Source organism: Macrobrachium rosenbergii, chromosome 3, assembly GCF_040412425.1.
Source record: "Macrobrachium rosenbergii isolate ZJJX-2024 chromosome 3, ASM4041242v1, whole genome shotgun sequence".
In the NCBI taxonomy this organism is placed as follows: domain Eukaryota; kingdom Metazoa; phylum Arthropoda; class Malacostraca; order Decapoda; family Palaemonidae; genus Macrobrachium; species Macrobrachium rosenbergii.
Window position 1 is genome coordinate 87,093,566 of NC_089743.1, and position 9,984 is coordinate 87,103,549.

The window sequence follows — 9,984 nt, forward strand, 5'->3', positions numbered from 1 at the left end:
TCTAGGGTGACATTCTGTTGATCAAGAACATTTTTGTTGACCAAGTTGGCCTTTGACACCACACATACCATCATACTGAATCGCTTCCCTTTCTTTATGAATATTCAAAATATGGAGCTTGAGAGTACTTACTAAATACATTAATCGATCCTCTGTGACAAAACTCCTCCACGCGAGCATATTGTCATATCCTTACATAAGACTGATTTAGCTCATGCGTTCATACATACAGTACATCGACTTATTTCCCTTACAAGTACGCGTAAACAATCAGCTTGCATGAATGCGTGCTCACATTCAAACAGAGATGTTTAAGAACATACTAATGCATAGGCCTATATCTCAGAGTGTATCAGTCTACCAAAAATCAGTAGCCTTTATCTTGAAATTACTCACATATGTATCCCATACAATATGAACAAAAGGAAATATACATTTTCCATGTAAAACATTCGTCTAAAGCTTAGTTTCACTCTGAATTCACAATGATTTCTCTCCGTGTTCTGCAAAAGCAACAATCATGGACAACACAAATGTGCATTAAAGAAATTAAATACGACACTGAAAACTGCAAATATATGCAATGACTGGCATATTAAAAGTACATGTTACGTTGGCGAAAAATTTCACTCTCTGCCCATCTAAGCATAAACAATCTTTCAAATAAAGAAGTAAGTTAACGACACTATAACATTTTTAAAATATAAATAAATGCGTTGTCAACTTTTTTAGTTTAAAGAATAACATTTCAGCAAACAAAGAATGGTAATTCGTACAAGATGAACACGACATTTTTTTTTATATAAGTTCATGTCTTTGTACCCTAGAAATTCGAGATACATTGATACATTTGTCATACTCGGATAGCTCACTATTAAAAAAAAGTTTCCAAATATACGATCAGTGTGTTTAATGAGAAATCCCTGCATACTCTCTCTCTCTCTCTCTCTCTCTCTCTCTCTCTCTCTCTCTCTCTATAGTCCTAGAAATTTTGAAATAAGCAACGTGATGCCTCAAAGAAAAAACGAAAGAAAGAAAACCTCTTCATTTATTAGCTGTAATATGATTGCTGCGTGTGCCGGCACAACGCCCGCCCCGCCCTTAATAATCTACTTCTATTATTAGGTATTAAAGAGGCAACGACCAAAGGTAAAACTCAAATTCAGAAAGTTCAAGCCGTAACGTAGATTTACAATCTGAATTTTAAACAAAAAAATAGAAAGGTTTCTTCATCGACATGCTTCAAATTTTTAGGCAAAGCATTAGTAATTGAAGTCAATCCTTCAACGCTTATTTCTACATAATACACGCCACTAAGGTTGCTCTCAATCGTATAGCCAATATCCTTATACCGAAAAGTTTTTCCTGACGAGTCGGTAGAGTTGTGGCCCTTAGGCCTCGATAGGCCCAACGAAGAGTTCGACTCTGCGATGGAAGTTAATTTCGCCATAATGGTTCGATTCCACAATAAGCTGTAGTTCCTTGCTGAGTAACTAACACTGGTTCTTGAAGCCACGTTAAATAAGTCTAATTCTTTCGCCCAGCTCCAGGAGCTGTTAACCAGCCAGTGGTCTGGCAAAACTGGCGTATACTTAACTCTCCTTATACTCGTAGCTACTTAATTTCAATCTGAGATCCCCAGAAGGTTTTTTTGTTTACAGATAATGAAAATATTATACACTTAGTTTTAACTACATTCACTGTAAGACTAAGTTTTAGTATCACGGGTTATTCACTTTCCACATCTCAAAATTACACATCGGCATTTGCATTTCTTTGTATCGTACTATCAAATACAACTTGAATAAAAAGGGAGACCGACCCAGCTGGACGCAAACTCAACTCCAATCAACCTCAGTATACAGGTATATATCAGTATAGAAACAGCAAATTAGAGAACAAATATATTTAAGAAATCCACATAAACGCTCCCTCCCTCTTCATTGTGGAGACACTAAAACCCAACTACTGATTAAGTTTTAAAATCTACTTACATTTTTATCTTTTTATTTAGTAATTTAGTTTTCCTTATCTAATGACTGATCTCTCCTTTCTGTACTTCCTATTACCTTCTGTTGCTTCTTTCAAATGAACACCATATTCTTTGGGAGACTGAATTTCAAGTCAGTGGTCTCAGTGGGTTTGTTCCATATGACTAGGGTTCATCTTCGGAATAATAATAATAATAATAATAATAATAATAATAATAATAATTTTTATTTCCTTTCAAGTTCCAAAGTTCGATACTGATCTGCCATCATTATATCAGCAGGGTTTATCCGAGATGTAAGAAGATGATGAGGCGAGGTCCCTGGCAGGCTGCCGGGAGGCATACGTTCCCCAACAGTATTATGGTTCAGCCAGACGAGTGAGAACGGGTGAGCGCTCAGTCTTTTGTTTGTTTTTACTGTAATCCCCAACGAACTTGTACTAGACATGCCGTAACAATCATTGGACAATTATTTTGTGCTTAGTAGACATATTGAAACTATTTTCAAGAAGATCCTATGGTTAGTTTTTTAAGATATGGCGTCCCGCTTTCCTCAGGGAAGGTCCCGGACCATAATACAGTTGGTGAATAGTGACATCACATGGCTAGGTTGGGAGCGAGCATTTAAACGGACTTTGTTTTTGTTGATATTAGAATTATTTATTCATAAACTTACATATAAAATACAATCTGAACATTGGAAATGGAAACCAAAAGAAAAGGCACTTAAGAAAATAACACAAATCTTATTTATATATCGTTTAAAACTCCCTTATTACTGCCTTAATTCTTCCAAATGTTTATTATAAATTGCTGAACTATTTTTTTTCATTTTTTGACCACCTTTACGTTGCAGAGTTTGCTTCCCTTTTAAGCTGAATATTTTCATTCTAAAACAAATTCTGTATCTATAAAAAATAACTAATTATATCCTCCGGAACATCAACATTTTTGTCCTTGGCAATATGAAGGCTGCATACAGCCGTAACGCCATGGCAAGTTTTGAAGAACTCTTCCCTAGGTCGCAGATCTTTTTGAGATTGTACAGAAGGTCTATATAATATTTTCTCTTTACATATAAGATCCAATCCTCACTTGTTCCATCTGTATCAGCTGAAGCTAACTGTGGATACTTATTCCTAAACGTATGTGCTATGAATCCTCCCAAATAACTTACTCATTTTCTATCATAGAATCTGGTTCTCTCTCCATTGAATTTCCCATGACTTCCTCATTCTTAGTGTCGCTGCGGTTACAGGTAGGAGACGTTTCTCATGAGATATGCAGAAGTTGTTATATATATATATATATATATATATATATATATATATATATATATATATATATATATATATACACGTGTATTTTATCATTTAACACTTCTTACATATATGAATATATATATGCAAAAGGCCTATTCATATGTAAACAAAAAATATAGTAAATACTATACTGTGTATATATATATATATTATATATATATATATATATATATATTATATATATATATATATATATATATATATATATATATATATATTATATATATATATATATATATATATATATAATATAACTATCATTTTCATTTTCCTAACCCACTGATAAAAAATAGGCTTACTCATATACAAGAAAGCCCTCCTCCTCTCTCTCTCTCTCTCTCTCTCTCTCTCTCTCTCTCTCTCTCTCTCTCTCTCTCTCTCTCTCTCTCATAATCTTCCCCTTCCTTACCAAACAAATAACTGGCTATTTTACACATGAAAACAATGCTAATAAATTGTTGCCCTCTCTCACTTTCAAAAGTTGACTAGTATTTTCTTTGGAGCGGTTCTTCAACAAACATAGGTCTAGGCCTAATTCCAATTTTGTCAATCTTAACCTGTGAACAGGGTTTATTTGCATTAGGAACCGATTGGAAGACATTACTTACTGGATATGCTCTTCAATCGCTAGAATTATCCTTTTAAACCAATGGTTCATTCAGATATGCAAAACGCTGTCCTCTCAGTCTGTCTATCTTCCTCTATGTCGAAAATAACTGTCCCCTTCGTTTACCCGAAAAATAATAGGCCCATTTCATGCACATTAACATAATTCCAACAAATTGCCCGCGTCTCGTTGACTAGTATACCCCCTGGACAGTTACTTCTTTGCAACTTTGTTCATGCATAGGTTCAGACATACCGACTTATCACTCTTAACCAGTCAAATATGGTTTACTTGCATGAGGAATCGAACGGATGATATATTTATGCACTTTAATGAATAGAAGTATTGATATAAACCTATATAGTTAATATATTTAGCCACAATTTTAAACGTAACAGGTAGACTAAACCAAACTACTAGAGTAAAGATGTTAAATACCTGAATCAATAGCGGTAAACGTTGGTTCGGTATGGCATCATCCTTCAGTATTCTTGCATTTGCATGGCAGTAGTTAAGCAATTCACGCCAGAGGTTTCTTGCATAATCGCTTAGTTGAAAATAGATCGAACACATTCGCGTTTTTGGTGTTTATATGGTCACTTCTTCTGCAGATGCTCATCCACTTCCTACATATTTTGATCTTTTGTGGAAAAGGTAGTTGCAACTCCTTTTTCACTTCCAACATTGTCTATTTCTGTGTTACAGCATCCATAAAATAGCACATATCACCACAGCAATAATGCACTCAATTCCAAAAACCTTAAGAATTGTCATAAATTCGTGAAAACTCCCGTCTAGCTGTTGCCACATGCAACCGATGAGAACACAGTGTGACGTCACGCGCGGGAGAATTGACAAATCAACTTTTCTGTGTAACTCACCTTATCTTCTTACACATTGGCTTTATCTCTATCATTTTACTAGTGACTTAGTGAGACGTGATCTACCATATCGAAGGCTGTGGACAGGCTATTAATCCTGGCTGTGGGTGCATCAACACTTCTAAGTCGGTTCTACCTTGTTTCTTAGGAAGTTTGTACTGTATTTCGAGTTCCACAGAGTTGACTGTTGTGTGAATTTACCATTGGCATTCACGCAGAGAATTATATATTTCTAAGTTTTTAATCAAAATAGATAAATAAACAATTTCTTCGCCAGTCATATATGCTACAGACAAAAATAATACTCCTAGCGACCTCTGGCACCTTTGCTGATAATAGACGGTTACGGCGCATCTCCGCGTTAAGGAAATATGATAGCTGCCACTTGAGCACTTACCAACAGTGTCTAGTATATCAAAATCATGTGCACCATTAGTGCCTGCTATATCCTTATTTGTTTCAAGGAGAAGTACTTGATTTCGCAAGAGCTGCTGATAGGAAAGAACCAGTTTTCACTGTTTTCAGGCAAACAATAAAGTGCTATCTTTGTATTACTGAGGAACTGATTTTGAAAACTGCTCCATGGTGTTGACTACTAGTGCCTACTTCGTTTTAAGCGTGACCAAATGATTCAGAAACACTGCTGTTCGGTAGAGAAAATACATTTCACCTGAGTTGAAGTGGAAGCAACTAGCTTCGGAAACACTATAAGATAAGCCATAATGAAGTTGTAATGAAACTGACACTTTGTTGATGAACCATTGTCGTTATCGAATTATATACTCTTCTACCACATGATCTGGTACGTTCTAATTTTATTTTATTATGCCTTTTCTTGCTTATCTTAAACTTTGTTAGTCAGTTGCTCCTGAAAATTGCTCGAAACCACGTTTCCGAAGGCATTAACTTAGTAAAACCTCTAATTGGATCACCAGTTGTTCGAAGACTAAGTTACACGAAACGAATTTTTAAAGCGATATTCAAACGGCAGTTGTCAGTGCGTGAATTCTGCCTTGTATAGAGACTAGGGAATTCTATATCCTCATTAGATTAAATCTGAGGTACCACTAGGAGAAAAGAACCTTGCGGAAGTTGAGTTGGCTCTTAATCTTTAAAGACACGCAAAATAGAGCAAAGAAGTGACAGATATACCGTTTTTTCGCAAATAGCTGTCATGGCAACCAAGCTGATGTTGCCAAGACAGCTCTCAGTGGAGGGCATGAGAGTGTTGTGGCAAACCGATTTCTCACGTAGGTCACTACTAATATTGAATGGTGACATTTTCAGATTCCTTTGAAATCCCATAACAACAAGATCACTTTGACGATTTAGCCAATGTAATGTAGTATAGTACAGTATATGTTATCTAACTGGTCACATTCACCTGAAACATGTACTTTTTAATAGTCATATAACATCTTAACTTCCCGGCTTCCTTGCCCTTTCAAACTAAAAGACGCTGATCTGAAAGATAAATAAATGAGGAACAGTTTTATGGTCCCACCATCGTATTATATATATATATATATATATATATATATATTATTATATATATATATATATATATATATATATATATATATATATATATTAGTTACAGACTAACTTATGACTTTCTTGTGCTTATCATTACATTCTTATCATGATTTTTTGCTATACTACCATTATAGATGTAGTACATTTTTAAATAAAGCTTTTAAACTGAATGTTAAAGCACAGGAACATGATGAATTGCTTTTAGCTATAAGATATCTAGAAAATATTCAAGATCAGGATATAACACAGCGTCTTTGGTACTTTGCAGACTTGGTTACAATCAGGAAGCTAGACCCGTAAAGCACCAGTTAAGCTGAGGTACTGCTATACACACACACACACATATATATATAGTGTGTGTGTCTGTGTTTGAGTGTTGTCAGTGGTATTAAGCCATCTCCACTAAAGAAGAAACCACAGTCATTGGCATTCATACTTTAACTTTTGACCTGTGGATGAAATTCCTTGCAGAAAAATAAAATCATGTTCCTGATGCACCCGCGCAAGAGGCTTATCAGCAGCACGTCGAATCACCCTACAAACACTGTGCCGTTTCACTTCTACCTTGCACACACTCCCTTTCACAGAGAATTGGCGCCAACAGTAAGTGCATGTGTAATGGTTATATTGATAATTGAGATAGGAGCACTGGTCTTATCAACTACACAGTAACGTTTATATGATTCTTCCTAAAGTGGAAATTAGTATTGTAAAGAAAATGACTGAATAATATAACAAGCTTTGTATACAAAGATGAAAGAAATTTGTGATGGACTGTAAATATTCTGATGACGGGACATATCACAGACTTAGTAACCGCGCGAGTAAGTGTCAGCATTGTCAAGCGCAAGAGAGAGGTCTCTGACCAAAAATGACCACATCAACAGAATATCCTGTAGCCCTGCGTCCAGACTTCGTCATCGGAATATTTACAGTTCATCAGCAATACAACCATTACACATGCACTACGTCCTGGTTTTCGCCGTCTCACTTGGAATCTCATCAGCTCCTGGTGTCTTTCCAGGGCATTCTAAAACTTACTGGTTTCCCTTCCACTCTTCCATCATTCAGAGCTGCTTTTCTATCTTCAATATTCAACAAATCCTCAAAATACTCACTCCGTCGACCCCTTATGCTCAGTAACTTTTCTTTGTGCCTTTACTTTACCGTACAGCAGCTTCTTATTCTTTCTATGTCCTTACTCATCTTACAGAAAGAAGGTAATTATGTCTTTTATGATACACATATTCCCCTTTATTTTTAAATTGCTCCGTTTGAACGAAAATATTGTGACGTAGCAGAGAAGAGACCTTATTCAGCAGTCTTAATTAAGATATCCTGATTTCCTACAGATTTCATGGGATGCACTGAAAGCAGAAGAAAATGTGTTTTGCTAGAGAAATTTTGGAGAACACAAAACGATGGGCTCAACTTGTAACAAAAGGCAGTCGAATTGTTCTTTGCGCTGTGCAAGACAGACCTCCTCAACGCGTAGGATACAGGTATGTTCCTTGATAAGAACACGTCCCTTTGCCAGTGGTAATCTCCTTCTCTTGTCAAGATGAATGACCTACTGGCCCAGTAAGGTCATAAGGAAGAAGAATAACAAAAGATTCAGGTAAGGTTAGAATAAACTTACCTGAATAATCCTGCATGTTCTCAAAACATTACCCATCAATAGTCACAGTAAGTAAAAATTACGGATTGTTTTTCAATCTTTGCAACGTGTCAGATTGTTTCATTTCTTCTAGTTTCATGTAATACACTCATACCTGAGAAGAAGGCAGGGAGATTGTTTGCACATTATAATCGGTTAGTGTTGTCAGGCTCCTCTGTTAAATAAACATATTTTATCATTGCATATTTAATTTGAAGGCCTGCAAAATTTCCACGGATTAAGTTTTAAAGAGATCCTTAGAACTCAAGAACTAAGGAGAAGTGGTTTTTAATCACTGAAAGTCGTATGAGGCAAGTACTGCAATTCTGACAGGCAAACCGGTGACGCATTGAAAAGTGGAGCTTGTTTGAGCAAATATGCCAATTATAACTGACCATTTTGATGTAGAGGGAAAAATTTTCAGAAGATAAACCCCATCTTAATCCAGCACGTCCATACAAAACAGTTTTGCCAAATTCAGTGTATCTCATATGCCATAAGCAGCTTATCAGCGGCATTCACAGAACCCCGTTTTGTCAGTTGAACCTGTCTTAAAATTAATTGTTATTTAACCTCTGGGGCTTATACACTGTGCTAAAAAGACAATTCTAGTAATTTTTCTAATAAGTTCTTTTTTAATATTCAGTTTTTAGCATCATTTGCTTTATGCAGTGAACTCTCCCCCCTATGAGAGGATGATCTCATAAATGTTAGGAATGAGATTTCGTGACATTGCCTTCAAGATATTAACTTTGGAAATAATTATTATTAAAGCTCAATAATCACCTTATCTGTCCTTGTTTGATGCTTCATTTTCTGTTTTCTTTCCAACAGGACTAATTACAATGCAGTTGTTTCTAGCTCTTCAGAATTTCCGTTAAACATAGTCACATTACATTTTTTGCACAGGTATCATTTTAGTCACTACTCTCCTCATGTGCCACTAGACCGTCAGTGAAGCCACTATTTCCACACATAACTTCTTTGGACGTCAGCAGTTTTCACATGACACACGTCGAGGGAAGATGTTTCTACTCCTCTGGTGTTTTATAAACTTTGTTTTCCTTCCTGATTGTTCCATATTTCCAAAGGTGAGCAGCACTGACCTCAGCGTTCCATGTACTAAAGCAGATGTCTCCAGTCTTTAAAACGGGGGCCGGACAACATATTTTACGCGAACGAATGGATAGGATTCAAATGTGCGCGGAAGTATTATTTAGACCCTTTTTAAAGAGCATGATATGAATCAGAACTGAAGAGAAATGTGAGTTTCAAAGGAACTTTGCCAAACTTTGAAAAAGCATAACCAGTAAATTAGCCTTTGTTATGGCAAACTAATGACTTATCTGCTGATGAGAAATGCAAGTTAGAAGATTTATTTTTGATACTTGAAAAATATGAAAATCTGACGACTTCTCTGGCGCAAGATTTTAAAGATCAATACTCCACAAGGAAGGACTCAGTAGACCAAAATAAAAAAATTTTTAAAAAATCCAAAATGAACCTGACGAGTCATTATTAAAGGTCGAGAAGGAAATCATTTCAGTCTGCATCTTTCTATACGATTCTGGCAACTGGAGTTTTCAGCCGTAACCAACAAATTGTTAAGTTTTGCACAAGATGAAGGGGAATGTTCTAAAGCAGGTTCCCTAAATAGTACATGTACCCCAGGGTACATTTCTGCACGTTTCAGGGGTACATTGGTCTGAATGTTTTGGATAATAATGGAAAAGGGTATGTATTGTGTATGTGCTGGATCAAAATATAAATTACCTTAGTAATTACTTTATTTCTGTTATCGCTCATTTAAGATGCCTGTGAATCTACACATGCAGACTCCATAAATTTAAAATATCAAAATATTAAAATGTTCTTTTTACATTGAGCTTAATTTTTAGTGTTAGGTTCATGGGAACTTATAAAAGCCCAAGGTACTGAGGAACAAAAAAGTTTGGGAACCTCTGATTTAGAAGGTCCATTAATATGGACTA

The 9,984-nt window shown here is 35.7% G+C and overlaps 1 protein-coding gene and 1 long non-coding RNA gene across 4 annotated transcripts in view; one reads left to right on the forward strand and one right to left on the reverse strand.

The window, feature by feature from the left end:
- Positions 1 to 5,341, reverse strand: part of LOC136826699 (uncharacterized) — a 119,239-nt gene extending 113,898 nt beyond the window's left edge. For 2 of the 3 annotated variants that reach the window (XM_067084085.1, XM_067084120.1), the window contains exon 1: positions 4,358 to 5,341. The gene's annotated coding sequence lies outside the window, so the exon portion shown is untranslated. The remainder of the gene's footprint in view (positions 1 to 4,357) is intronic. The other variant, XM_067084094.1, reaches the window with a different exon arrangement.
- Positions 5,342 to 5,463: 122 nt separating this feature from the next.
- Positions 5,464 to 9,031, forward strand: LOC136826737 (uncharacterized). Its single transcript, XR_010849699.1, has 3 exons — positions 5,464 to 5,602; positions 7,689 to 7,838; positions 8,903 to 9,031. It is a non-coding gene; the product is annotated as an uncharacterized lncRNA (long non-coding RNA).
- The last annotated feature ends 953 nt before the right edge of the window (positions 9,032 to 9,984 follow it).